This window comes from Kogia breviceps, chromosome 2 (genome assembly GCF_026419965.1).
Source record: "Kogia breviceps isolate mKogBre1 chromosome 2, mKogBre1 haplotype 1, whole genome shotgun sequence".
NCBI lineage: Eukaryota > Metazoa > Chordata > Mammalia > Artiodactyla > Physeteridae > Kogia > Kogia breviceps.
In genome coordinates, this window is record NC_081311.1 from 65,022,238 (window position 1) to 65,035,836 (window position 13,599).

Below are 13,599 nucleotides of genomic sequence, written 5' to 3' on the forward strand. Positions count from 1 at the left end.
ACTTTGTACTTCGTACTACAGGCACTAGGAAGCCCGTCGGGAGTGGGATGAGGGTGAGCAAGGGGTATTAGCAGTGGAGAAGCTTGAATAATTTTTCTTTAATGAGGTTTGCAGTGTGTAGGGTGGAGACAGGAGGCCAGTTACCGTCATATAATGGAAACTTCCATTTCGTGGCTTTAATTCATCCTCAAACCTGCTTAAGACAAGTGTGCGACAGTAAGAATTGTCTGGGTCATAATGCCCTACTGTCTTTCTTGAGACCACTCCCTCAAAATAACCCTTAGAGAAGGGTAAGGGACAATGTCATCATTTACAAGAGATAGAAAAATGAAACTGGATAATGTAATAACGATAGCTCACAATTATTGAGAGCTTGCTTGAGCTAGGTGCTGTGCTCAATTCACTGACTCTTTATAACCCTGAAAAATAATAATTATTATCCCCATTTTACAGATGGTATGCCTGAGTTCTAGAGAAATGTAAAAAGTTGCCCAAGGTCACACACCTAGTGGCAGAAGCTAGGATTTAAACCCAAGTGGTTTTTACTCCAGGGACTTAGGGTCTTAAAGCACTATGTACCTACCTGGAGATGTAAATAACCTTTAAGGGAACAAACATCATTTTAGGCAAATTGAAGTTACTTTTTTAAAAGATTTTTTCTTTGATCTGGACCATTTTTAAATTATTGAATTTGTTACAGTATTGCTTCTGTTTTATGTTTTGGTTTTTTGGCCCCAAGTCATGTGGGATCTTAGCTTCCTGACCAGGAATCGAACCCTCACCCCCTGTATTGGAAGGGGAAGTCTTAACCACTGGACTGCCAGGGAAGTCCCCAGATTGAAGTTATTTCTAGCTAACACTGCAGTTAGCATCTCTGGGGACCTGCAGTTAATGGTTTATTGGCTGGAGACTTTTGAACAGGACTGAAACTTGATATCTTGGTGTCTGACACTGAGGGGGTCTGGGGAGCTTTCTTTTTAATTTTTTTCTCTAATAATTGCTGTATTAGTAAGACTCCAAGCTTCCGCTTCAGATGGAGTTCTTCCCTGGATTCAAATTACATCACTACTTTATTCTTTCTGTCTTTCAACCTGATTTGGTAGATGGAATTCTGTAATCCCTTTTACCCTTTGCGTGAATTCAAGCAATCTGTTTACTGCCTGAATGAGTTTGGCATTCTCTCCACATACTTTTATTGTTACGGGCCATAATCCTAAAATCATTCTTAGGACTTTTCACCACCAAATTGCAATGCTTTGGTTTTTTGGCCACATTTCATTGTATTGGGCATTCTGCTGTTTGCCAGTGTGAATGCTTGGGAAGGACTTGAAATTGGCACATGCATGCCTTTGGCTTTTTTATTATTACATCAAGTAGGAAGTTTTAAGTTTTAAAAAAAGTACGTTATATAGGGGTAAACTTAATTTTTATTTGGCTTCCTATTTTATTACTTTTCTCAAAAAAAAATGTCTATCAACTATTCTCATTTGCACGTTGAGTCCTGTAAGTAAGGCTTGGTGAGATTGGCTCACCATTGCTCCAGTGGTCCGTACTGAATTGTTTCCAGATTGGTCTCTGTGGAATTGTTTCCATAGAGATGGTTAGAACTAAGGACTCCCAGCTGCTTTTTTTTTTTTTTTCCTCTGTCTTCCTTTTCGTCATTTCAGTGCTTTCCTATTAGTACAGAGATCAGAGGGACCCTGCAGAGGGTCTTGTTAGAGGCCAAAATGAGAGAAGAGATGAAAAAGGAGAAGGAAATAGAAGTACCCACACGGCCCAGAGGAAAACAAGACAGCTAACACGTGATCCTGATTATACCACCAGGATGAAGTGAACAGGAAAATTCCACGCAGAGCCTGAAAAAGAGAAATTGAAAGACACTGTACTCTTTTGGGGGAGGGAAAGCATATTAACTAAAAATTGGCTAAGATAGTTGTTCACATACCCCCACTGGCATTCTGAAATAACATAAAAACTGGATTACTACAATATTTTTGTCTACAGGAAAATCAAATAAGCTAAAAATGTAACAAACCCACAAATAAGTTTCTAGGAGTGTGTCTAATTAAGGTAGTTAATGCCTTTTGAACACTACATCTGTCTTACTAAGGTTTTGTGAAATGCTTGTTCTTTGATTTATATATATCTGCTCTCTTTAAAAAGCAGTAGTCTTTCGATCATATTTCAAAATTATTTCTCAAGACAAGACTTAATTACAGTTTATATTCTTGATACTTTTTTGTATCTTCAAGTCACCCTAGTGTTCATTCTGGGATTAGGGAAGCCAAAAGGTCTCATCCAATTAGAATAATTATATACTAAGTAAACAAATTGCAACTTAAAAGGAAAAAAGCACCTAGCACACTTTCTCTAATTTTTGAAAATAATTAAAAGTGTTGAACATTATTTCTGTCCCAGTGGATTGCTGTGAAGAACAGGGAAAGCAGCTACAAAAGATAGCTACTTAAGGAATTTAAATCAAACTATTGTACTGGTTTTCATATTTTATAAGCACATTGATAACTTAGAAAGCACTGTACCGTTAAGAGTAACAGACCATTCCCCTCTCCTCCCACACATGATTTTAAGCTTCTGAGTGGTAGATAAAAATATGTTTCTTCATATATGTACCTATGCCTCTTAGTGTACAAATAACTATGGTTATATTGGGGGTGGAGGCACTTTAAGTAACTAATTTTCACCACAGTCTAGCAAAGAAGGCCCAGCAGAGATGATGAGCTCTTAAACTAGAACAGTGGTACTGGGATAGATATAAGAGGATGTCTTTGAGATATTTAGGAGCCATTATCAGCAGGATTTAGTGATTGATTAGAGAAGCTGTGGATGGATGAGTAAAAAGTCAAGGATGAGTTATTTTTGGTTTAGGGTTTGATGGTGGGGATAGTAACTGACATAGGGAATATAGGACTTGAGTATACTGATTTTGAGGTGCCATATACAATCCAAGTGGATGTGTCTAGTAGGAAATTAATATGTGCTAGGATATACAGCTGGCATTCACCAACGTATATTTTGCTTTTACATTCTGATAGTTTAGGGAGATAGGCTCAGGCTAGGTAAATTTGGTCTAGAATCTGTTGTAAAAACTGGAATGAGAACTTATTAGCTTACAATGAGGAATAATGAGAAATATAATTCAAACAGATTGACTGCATCTTGTCCCTATGTTTTGCAGTGGCTACTTCTGAATATTATATATAAAAAAATGATACTTTACAAGGTAAGTACTAGGGTTGTAATATACAGCATGATGACTATAATTAACACTACTATATGATGTATGAAAGTTGTTAAGAGAGTGAATCCTAAGAGTTCTCATTACAAGGAAACATTTTTCTTTTTTTGCTTTCTCTTTTTATTGTATTTATAAGAGGTGATAGATGCTAACTAAACTTACTGCAGTAATCAGAATATATGTAAGTCAAACTATTATGCTATATACCTTAAACTTACACAATAATGTATGCCAATTATATCTCCGTAAAACTGGGGAAAAAAAGAAATCATACTTTATTACTTAGTATTGCTGTTAACAAATTACCCTAAAACTTAGCAGCTTAAAACAACAGACTTTTATTATTTCATTGTTTCTGTGGGTCTGAAACCTGAGGGCAGCTTAGATGGGTGCCTCTGGCTCAGGGTCTCTTATAAAGCTGCAATCAAAAGTGTCAACTGGGGGCTTCCCTGGTGGCACAGTGGTTAAGAATCCGCCTACCAATGCAGGGGACATGGGTTTGAGCCCTGGTCCGGGAAGATCCCACATGCCACGGAACAACAAAGCCCGTGAGCCACAACTACTGAGCCTGTGTGCCACAACTACTGAAGCCTGTGCGCCTAGAGCCCGTGCTCTGCAACATGAGAAGCCCACGTGCTGCAATGAAGAGTAGCCCCCACACGCCGCAACTAGAGAAAGCCCGTGTGCAACAACGAAGACCCAACATGGCCAAAGATAATAAATAAATTAATTAATTAAATTAATTTTTAAAAAAGTGTCAGCTGGGCCTGCAGTTACTCAAGGCTCAACTGATAGAAGATCTGCTTCCAAGTGCACTTACATGGTTATTGGCAGGCCTCAGTTTTGTTTTTTTTTTAAATGATTTAAAAATTTTAGAATAGTTGTAGGTTTACAAAAATTTGCAAAGATAGTACAAAGAGTTCCTGTATACCTCTCACTCAGTTTCCTTTGTTGTTAACATCTTACATTCTATGGTACGTTTGTCACAAGTAATGAACCAGCATTGGTCCATTGCTATTAACTAAACTCCACACTTTATTTGGGGTTCACTTGTTTTTCTGTAACATCCTTTTTGTGTTCCAGTATCTGATCTGGGATGCTAAATTACATTAGTCAGCATTCTCCTTAGCATCCTCTAGTCAAGTACTTTGTAGAATATCCTTCAGTTGGAATTTCTCTGATGTCTTTGCCATGATTAGACAAGAGTAATGTGTTCTTGGGAAGAAGACTACAGAAGTAAAGTGCCATTCCCATCCCACCATATCAAAAGTATATGCTGTCAACATGACTTATCACTGATGGTGTTACCTTTAATCACCTGGGTGAGGTAGTGTTTGCCAGATTTCTCCACCGTGAAGTTGCTTTTTATCCTCTTCCTATGGTCTACTCTTTTGGAAACAAGTAACTGAGTGCACCCACACTCAAGGGGTATTTAAACTCCATCTCCTGGAAGCCACCACAAGGAGAAGTCCGCGCACGTCGACAAAGAGTAGCCCCCACTCTCTGCAACTAGAGAAAGCCTGCGTGCAGCAGCAAAGACCCAATGCAGCCAAAAATAAAAATAAATAAATAAATTTATATAAATAAATAAACTCCATCTGCTGGAAGAGAGAGTAGCTAGATAAATTATTTGATATTCTGTAAGGTTTTTCTTTCATTCTTTCATCTTTCATATATGTCAGTACAGACTCATGGATATTCATTTTGTACTTTGGGTTATAATCTACTACTACATTACTAATTTTGTTGCTCAAATTATTCTTGCTTAGGCCACTGGGAGCACTTTCAGATTGGCTTCTATATCCCTTTGACATGCCCCTATCCTTTTTATTTTTTGAGACTGCCTTACTTTCTGGTACTAGAAGATGCTGCAGGCTCATCTGGTATTTTCTACCCTGGCCCTAGAATCAGACATTTCTCCAGGGAGCTTCACTTCCTTTTATTATTGGGGAATGTTGTTTAGTTTCCACATTTCCCAAATTTCCTTTTTCTTTTGTTATTAAAATGTAATTTTATTCTATTGTGGTTGAAGGACACACTTTGTATGATTCCAGGCCTTTAAATTTATTGAGACTTGTTTTATGGGCTACCTAACATGGTCTATTCTGGAGAATGCTTCATGTGCACTTGAGAAGGATGTGCTGTTTACTGCTATTGTGGGGTGTACTAGAGATGTCTGATAGGTCTAGTTGGTTTATAGTATTGTTAAATCTTGTTGATCTTCTGTCTAGTTGTTCTATCCATTGAAACTAGGCATTGAGTCTCCAACTATTATTGTTGATTTGTTTCTTTCTTTTATTCTGTCAGTTTTTGCTTCATGTGTTTTGGGGTTCTGTTGTTAGGTGCATATACATTTATAACTGTCATATATTCCAGATAGGTTGATACTTTTATCATTATAAATTCGTTGTGTCTAGTAACATATTGTCTTAAAATCAATTTTGTTTGTTATTAGTATAGTCACTCCAGCTCTCTTTTGGTTATACTTTGCATGGCATATCTTTTCCCCATTTTTTTACTTTCAACCTATTTGTGTCTTTGAATTTAAAGTTTGTCTCTTATAGAAAGCATATAGTTAGATCATGTCTTTAAAAAAAATCCCTTTGATGTGAATTTAGTCCATTTACATTTAATGTAATTAAGGTAGGGTTTAAGTCTGCCATTTTGCTAATTGTTTTCTATATGTCATGTCTTTATTGTTTCTCTATTCCTCCATTACTGCTTGCTTTTGTATTAACTAGATATTATATATATGAATATGAATATCTATAAATAACATGTATATGGCTATTATCAAAAAGAATACAAATAACAAATGTTGGCAAGGATGTGGAGAAAAGGGAGTATGGAGGTTTCTCAAAAAACTAGAAACAGGGGCTTCCCTTGTGGCACAGTGGTTGAGAGTCCACCTGCCGATGCAGGGGACACAGGTTTGTGCCCTGGTCTGGGAAGATCCCACATGCGGCAGAGCAGCTAGGCCCGTGAGCCATGGCCTCTTAGCCTGCACGTCCAGAGCCTGTGCTCCGCAACGGGAGAGGCCACAACAGTGAGAGGCCCACGTACCGCAAAAAAAAAGCAAAACAAAACTAGAAATAGAACTACCATATGACTCAGCAATTCAACTTCTGGGTATGTATCTGAAAAAAACCAAAAATACTAATTTGAAAAGAGACATGCACCTCAGTGTTCATAGCAGCATTATTTACAATTGGCAAAATATGGAAGCAACCTAAGTGTCCATCAACAGATGAATGGTTAAAGAAGATATGGTATATTTATACAATGGAATACTACTCAGTCATAAAAAAGAATGAAGTTTTGCCATTTGCAACTGTGTGGGTGGACTTGGAGGGTATTATGCTAAGTGAAATAAGTCAGACAAAGACAAATACTGTATGTTATCGCTTATATGTGGAATCTAAAAAATACAACAAACTAGTGAATATAACAAAAAAGAAACGGACTCACAAATATAGAGAACAAACTAGTGGTTACCAGTGGGGAGAGGAAGCGGGGGACAATAATTTGGTTGATAAATGGTAAGTCATGGTGATAAGATGAGAACTGTAAGCTTTAACAGAAAAGTGAAAAATTTCCATCCAAAACAGTGGGTATTCAAACATAAATGTAGTTGAAGAAATCAGAAGGAGTCTAAAAATATTTGAACAAAGGAAGTGTTTCAGAGCTTCTGTTAAGTCTAGGAAATATGGGTAAAAGTAAACACAAAGCAGTTGAATGCCGTGTGTGTGTGTGTGTGTGTGTGTGTGTGTGTGTGTGTGTGTGTGTGTGTGTGGTCTTAGTAGCTAAATGAAACTAAAAATAGACTTTCTTCCAAATTTTTATTTAAAAACTTACTTTACTTATAATTTGTAATTCCTTTGTAGACTCATTTTCTTTTCACCAGCAAGTAGACAGTGTTCAAGTACACTTTGAATGCCAGTCAGTGCTCTATTAGTAAGTATTTACATTTTCAAAGAACTAAACTGGCATTTATTAATGAGTATCCTTGTTTTGACGCAGTAGTCATAAGCAAAAGCTAAGTGGATTCTTTTATGCTAACAGCTACAGAATAACAGAAATCAACTTTCTGTTGTCTGTAGCCACAAGAGACTGTAACCAAGCTAAGACAGTTACAGAGGGACAAATAAGCCTCAGTGTTCCCAGGCATACCCATGGGCAGGTTTAATGACTAAGCTATTTGAACAAGGAAGATTTATGATTTCCCTACATTTACATGGGAAAGGAACCAAGATTAGAATTCAGGAGGGTGTCTACTGTGTTCTCAAAAACAAACCCAGTAGAACTCCGGGGAAGGTAGTGGGACAGGGAATTGTCAAATGGGGTTTTAGTTTTTTCCGTACTATTTTATTGTTTATAAAAGGATTATATTCATATACTAATTTGATGATTAAAAACTAAAGAGTTAAAAAAGAGAAGTATGAATAGTTGAGAAATCATATGAATTTATAAATTTATTTTATGTATTTATTTTTGGCTGCGTTGAGTCTTTGTTGCTGCGTGTGGGCTTTCTCTAGTGGCGGTGAGTGGGGGCTACTCTTCGTTGCGGTGCGCAGGCTTCTCATTGCGGTGGCTTCTCTTGTTGTGGAGCACAGGCTCTAGGCACACGAGCTTCAGTAGTTGTGGCTCACGGGCTCTAGAGTGCAGGCTCAGTAATTCTGGTGCATGGGATGCTCCACAGCATGTGGGATCTTCCCCGGCCAGAGATTGACCCCGTGTCCCCAGTATTGGCAGGCAGATTCTTAACCACTGCGCCACCAGGGAAGTCCCGAAATCATATAAATTTAGATTTATGAGCTTGTACCCTCTGGGGGTAATTTATTTCTTTTTAAACAGCATATTTGCTTGGCATTATTGAGGGACATGTAAAGCCACTCTAGGTGTCCAAATGGAATGTCAGTGAAACTAGAGAAGGATAATTTAAATTATTTGGATCATTTGAAAAACACCGTGCTGGATAGTTGCTCAGAGCCCTGCCTGATAGCTGCACCTGAGGACCAGCCATTTGACTGGATGCCAAAATTTGAGCAAGCCCATTTACTGGGTAAATAAAGGCAAGTTGCTCAAACTTTACCTGCTTCAAATTTTCTCTCAGCAATTCAGGGGGACGTTAAGCCTGCCTTTTCCTTATAGGAATGAAACCAAAATTAATTTTAAGGAGAGAGAGAGAGAAAAAAAAAAAGACATCTTCAAAAATAAATTCTAAATTAGATCCTCAGGGTAGAGGTGTATGGCTCATTCATGAGATTCTCTTCTCTCCCTGGTGCCTAGCATTGGAATCTGCCTGCCACACAGTAGCTGTTGAACTGAACTTTGGATTTCTGAATCCACAAAGATAAAGAACAAATCATGAACATTGGCTCCAGCAGATCTTTATGGCCTTATCTCCACCCTCTCCTATCCTCTTGCCACATCTATTTCCATATTGAATTGCTTACTCTGGGATTAATCCATGCACTCTGCCCAAGATACCTGTTCCCACCTTATGGAACTGCTGGACATTTTTTTGTGTATGTTTTTGGACCCATTCAAATGTCACCTCATCTCTGGAGCTCCCTCTGACTGTCTCCTGGGCAGAGTTATTGCTCTCTCCTTGTGTTCATAAGCATTGTATCTATATCTTTTTCTTTTATATTTTATAATTTTTTACATTGGTCTCCTCACTGAGTGAGAATACCTTGACAGAGAGTTAGTGACTTGTTCATCATTTTATCCCCCAAATCTAGCATGTGCCTGGTGTTTAGGAAATACACAGTAATTTTTGAAAATTAAATTGTTAATGTGAACCCTATGTTAAGCATAATTGGTTACCATAGAGCACAACAGGAATATTAATCAAATTAAATGAATAAAAATACTTTTTCTACCCTTTGAGAATAAAAATTAAATTTATAAAATACATTTTAGAAAGATAATTTTTATACATTTATGGTGTTAGAAACTTCATGCTCTTTTTGTAGTGATTCTCCAAGTATGGCATCAGTATCACTTGGGAACTTGTTAGAAATGTAAATTCTTGGGCCCCACCTCAGACTTATGAAATAAAAAATTCTGGGCATGGAGTCCAGCAATTTGTGTTTTAATACATCCCCACAGGTGATTCTGATGAATGCTAAAATCTGAAAAGCACTGTTCTAGAACAAATTAAAATGCTTGGGCTTCCCTGGTGGCGCAGTGGTTGAGAGTCCGCCTGCTGATGCAGGGGACGCAGGTTCGTGCCCCGGTCCGGGAAGATCCCGCATGCCGTGGAGCCACTGGCCCGTGAGCCATGGCCGCTGAGCCTGCGTGTCCGGAGCCTGTGCTCCGCAGTGGGAGAGGCCACAACAGTGAGAGGCCCGGGTGCCACAAATAAATAAATAAATAAATAAGAAACTTTCAGACTTGACCAAGAACTCTTCTTACTTAATCAGAAATCTTGTTTAGTTTTCATACATAGTACAATTATTTAGTGTTTCTTGTACCAGGGTCCTTTGTATTCTTGAGTGTCTGCAAATTCTAAGAGAATTTTTAAACTCTTGAGTTTTCATTTCAAAGATGGTCTAAAGTATTTTAACACTTAAGACAAAATTTCTCTTAATGCAGTGGTAGTTTACAATTTCATGGAACTAACATTTTAGTTCCTTAAGTAAGAGTTCCTCAAATTCTGATCCTGGGATATATTCTAAGGCATGGTGGTTAACAACATGGACTCTGGAGTTAGACTATTTGGGTTCAAATTTAGGCATTGCCTAAATGTGTGACCTTGGGCAAGTTACTTAAAATTTCTGAGCCTCTGTTTATTCACCTGTAAAATGGAAATGGAGATTATAATAAGGATCTATCTCATGAGATGCTCTGAGGATTAAATGCTCTTACAACCATGTCTAGCACATAATAAGTGCTCAGTAAGTATTTATTATTATTGTTCTTGGAAATTTGTGCAGCAGTTAGGATTTTGCTGGGCTGCAAGTAACAGAATACTGGATTGTGTTCATTTCCTATTGCTGCTATAACAAATTATCACAAATCTAGTGTGTAACAACACAAATTTATTATTTTATAATTCGGAAGGTCACAAATCCAAAATAGGTCTCACTGGGATAAAATCAATCTTGATCTGGGACTTCCCAGTCTCCAGATTGTGAGAAAAGAAATTCTGTTGTTTAAGCCACTCAGTCTATGGTTTGTTATGGCATCCTCAACTGACTAATCCAGATCTGTTCCTTCTAGAGGTTCTAGGGGAGAATTTGTTTCCTTGCCTTGTTCAATTTTTTTTTTTTTTTTTTTTTTTGGCCATGCTCCATGGCATGGGGTCGGGGAACTTCCCTGACCAGGGATCAAACCCATGCCCCCTACATTGGGAGCACGGATTCTTAACCATTGGACCACCAGGGAAGTCCCACCTTATTCAATTTCTAGAGGCTACCTATATTTCTTGGCTTTTGTCCCCTTCCTCTGTCTTTAACCCAGCAGCACAGCATGTTCAAATCACTGCCTTGAACTTTTCTGCCTCCCTCTTCCACTTTTAAAGACCCCTGTGACATTGAGTCCACTGGGATAATCCAAAATAATCTTATTAAGGTCAGTTGGAACTTCCCTGGTGGTGCAGTGGTTAAGAATCCACCTGCCAATGCAGGGGACACGGGTTTGATCCCTGGTCTGTGAAGATCCCACATGTGGAGGAACTAAGCCCGTGCGCCATAACTACGGAGCCTGTGCTCTAGAGCCCACAAGCCACAACTACTGAGGCTGCCTGCCACAACTATTGAAGCTCACATGGCCAAGAGCCCAAGCGCTACAACTACCAAACCCGCATGCTGCAACCACTGAAGCCTGTGCACCTAGAGCCCATGCTCTGCAACAAGAGAAGCCACCACAATGAGAAGCCCCGTGCACTGCAACAAAGAGTAGCCCCCACTCACCACAACTAGAGAAAACCCGGGCATAGCAAGGAAGACCCAATGCAGCCAAAGATAAAAATAAAATTTAAAAAATATCCTGCCTTCAAATGTTAAAAAATCAGTTGATTAGCAACCTTAATCCCGTATGCAGCCTTAATTCCCTGCTGCCATGCAACATAGCACATTAACAAGTTCTTGGAATTAGAATGTGGACACCTTTGGCTACTTCGGCCATTATTTTGGCTACTCCATGGACTGACAATAGTTTGAACCTTAAGGATATTTGCTGTTTACTTAATAAGTCTGGAAGTAGGAGGGTCTAACATTGATTTAGCAGGTTAACTACATTGTAAAGAACCTATACTATTTCTTCCTTACCTAGTTTGTTAGCTTTTCCTCTTCATATTTGTCACCTCATGGTCAAAAGATGATCGTTGCATTTCCAGGCATCAGCAACATATTCAAGACAGGAAAAAGAGGAGGGGGAAAAAGAAGCTGTCCATTTTCCTTTCCCGTCTGCCCCTTTTATCAGAAAGCCAAAGATTGTCCCTAGAATCTCTGCAGCAATCTTGCTCTAAATGGGTCCTATGGCCACATCTCTAGCTGCAGGAGGATCTGGAAGAGGGAGCATCTGGCACAGGAGAATGAAATCATACGGATTGGCTTAGACCATTTATGATACATTGATGGGGCCGGGTGCATTGCCTCCCCAAACGAAATCAGAGTTCTTTTAGAAAAAGAGAAGTGCAAGTGTGTGTGTGGGAGGGGTGGGGTGGAGAAGGGTGGTTGTCAAACAGGCAAATGACATTGTATATTAGAGACTTGGAGGATTTTTCCCTTTAAAGAAATGTTTTCACTTGAGAAGCAATGCAGTATTTCTAGAAGCCTGATAAAGTACTTAGTTGTAGAATTTTATTTTTCTGTACCAAATTAGAGCAAGAAAACAAGACTATCTAAAACATTTTAAAAACATAAATATGTAATTTATAATCTCTGTAGGAAAGTTAGACAGTCTTTTCAATATAAATTTTCTCATCCAATTGAACACAGCTGATGGCTGAGACCAACGGGGCTGTAGTTCAATGAGGCTAAAAACGTGCTCCTTTTGGCATACTTATGATTTCTGTAACAGTGTCAATTATGTTTATGAAAACTGTGCTTCATTGTCAGAACTGTCATTTGTTTCTGGTCTCTATTCAATTTTTCTAAAATAATAAAGGCAATCTATAATAACATTTCCAAATAATTACATAAACGAACTGCAATGTACTCTCAATAATGGTGATGCTACTGAAACTTAAATGTTGGCTGGCAGATGATACCATGTTGAGAAGCCCTAAGTATTTGCCAGTCAATATATGAAAGTTCAGTTGTGATGCATGCTCAGTATATTATTAATTCAATAAACATTTATTGTGTCAGGCACTGTTCTAGAAACTGAAATTTTAGTAGCAAAGAAAAATAAGAAGAGGTTCTGACTTTATGCTCTTTGCAGTCTGGTTAGAATAATCCAAGAAACACAAATGAAAATTCAAGGTATTTAAAAATCTATCAGATCACCGATGGTGGGGCATTCTCATATGCTAAGTTGATATACTCTCTGAAGATAAATTTAACTGTATGTGTAAGTTAAGATGTCTGTACACTTTGACCCAGGGATTTGGTTTTTGGGAATCTATTATAATTAAATAATCAGAAATGCAGACCAAATTTACAGTCAAAAAATTTGATCACTACATTATCTTTACAAGTGAAAAATTAGAAATAAATACTCACCAAAAGGGAAATAGTTAAATAATTTATAGCATATGCATGAGCCTATTGTAAATCTATTAAAATGATGTTTTTGAAGCATTTATACTCATGCTATACTGTTAAAAGGGTAAAAATTATGATTAAAAACTGTATATCTAAAATACTAACAATGTTATTGCTTGGGGGTCAAAAGGTGCAACCTTACTGAAGTTTTTGAAGGGGGTCAAAAGGTACAAACTTAACAGTTGTAAAATAAATAAGTCCTGGGAATGTCATGTACAGCATGGTGACTATAGTTAACAATAATGTATGCATATTTGAAAGCTGCTAAGAGAGTAGATCTTCAAAATTTCATCACACACAAAAAAACCTTTTTTTTGTAACTTTGTATGGTGATGGATTAACTAGGTAGTTAATGATTGTGGTAAATCATTTCCCAATATAAAAAAATATCGGATCAGTATGTTGTACTCCTGAAAGTAATACACCAATTATACCTAAAAAAAAAGGCAGAAAATAGTAGGCATTTGGCAAGAAATTTAAGCAAAACACTTGTATAATAAATTAAACACAAAGAAAAGAAACCTGTAGGCCTGGGAGCTGCCTAGTGGGCTGGTGCCAGGTGTGGACGCCAGCAAGGCATCCCGCCGTTATTTATCTTAATCTTGAGAACAAGAAATACATGTTAGT

General features: G+C 37.9%; 1 protein-coding gene across 1 annotated transcript in view; it reads left to right on the forward strand.

Moving 5' to 3' along the window:
• Positions 1-13,599, forward strand: part of RUFY2 (RUN and FYVE domain containing 2) — a 76,640-nt gene that overhangs the window by 61,863 nt on the left and 1,178 nt on the right. The gene's annotated exons all lie outside the window — the stretch shown is intronic.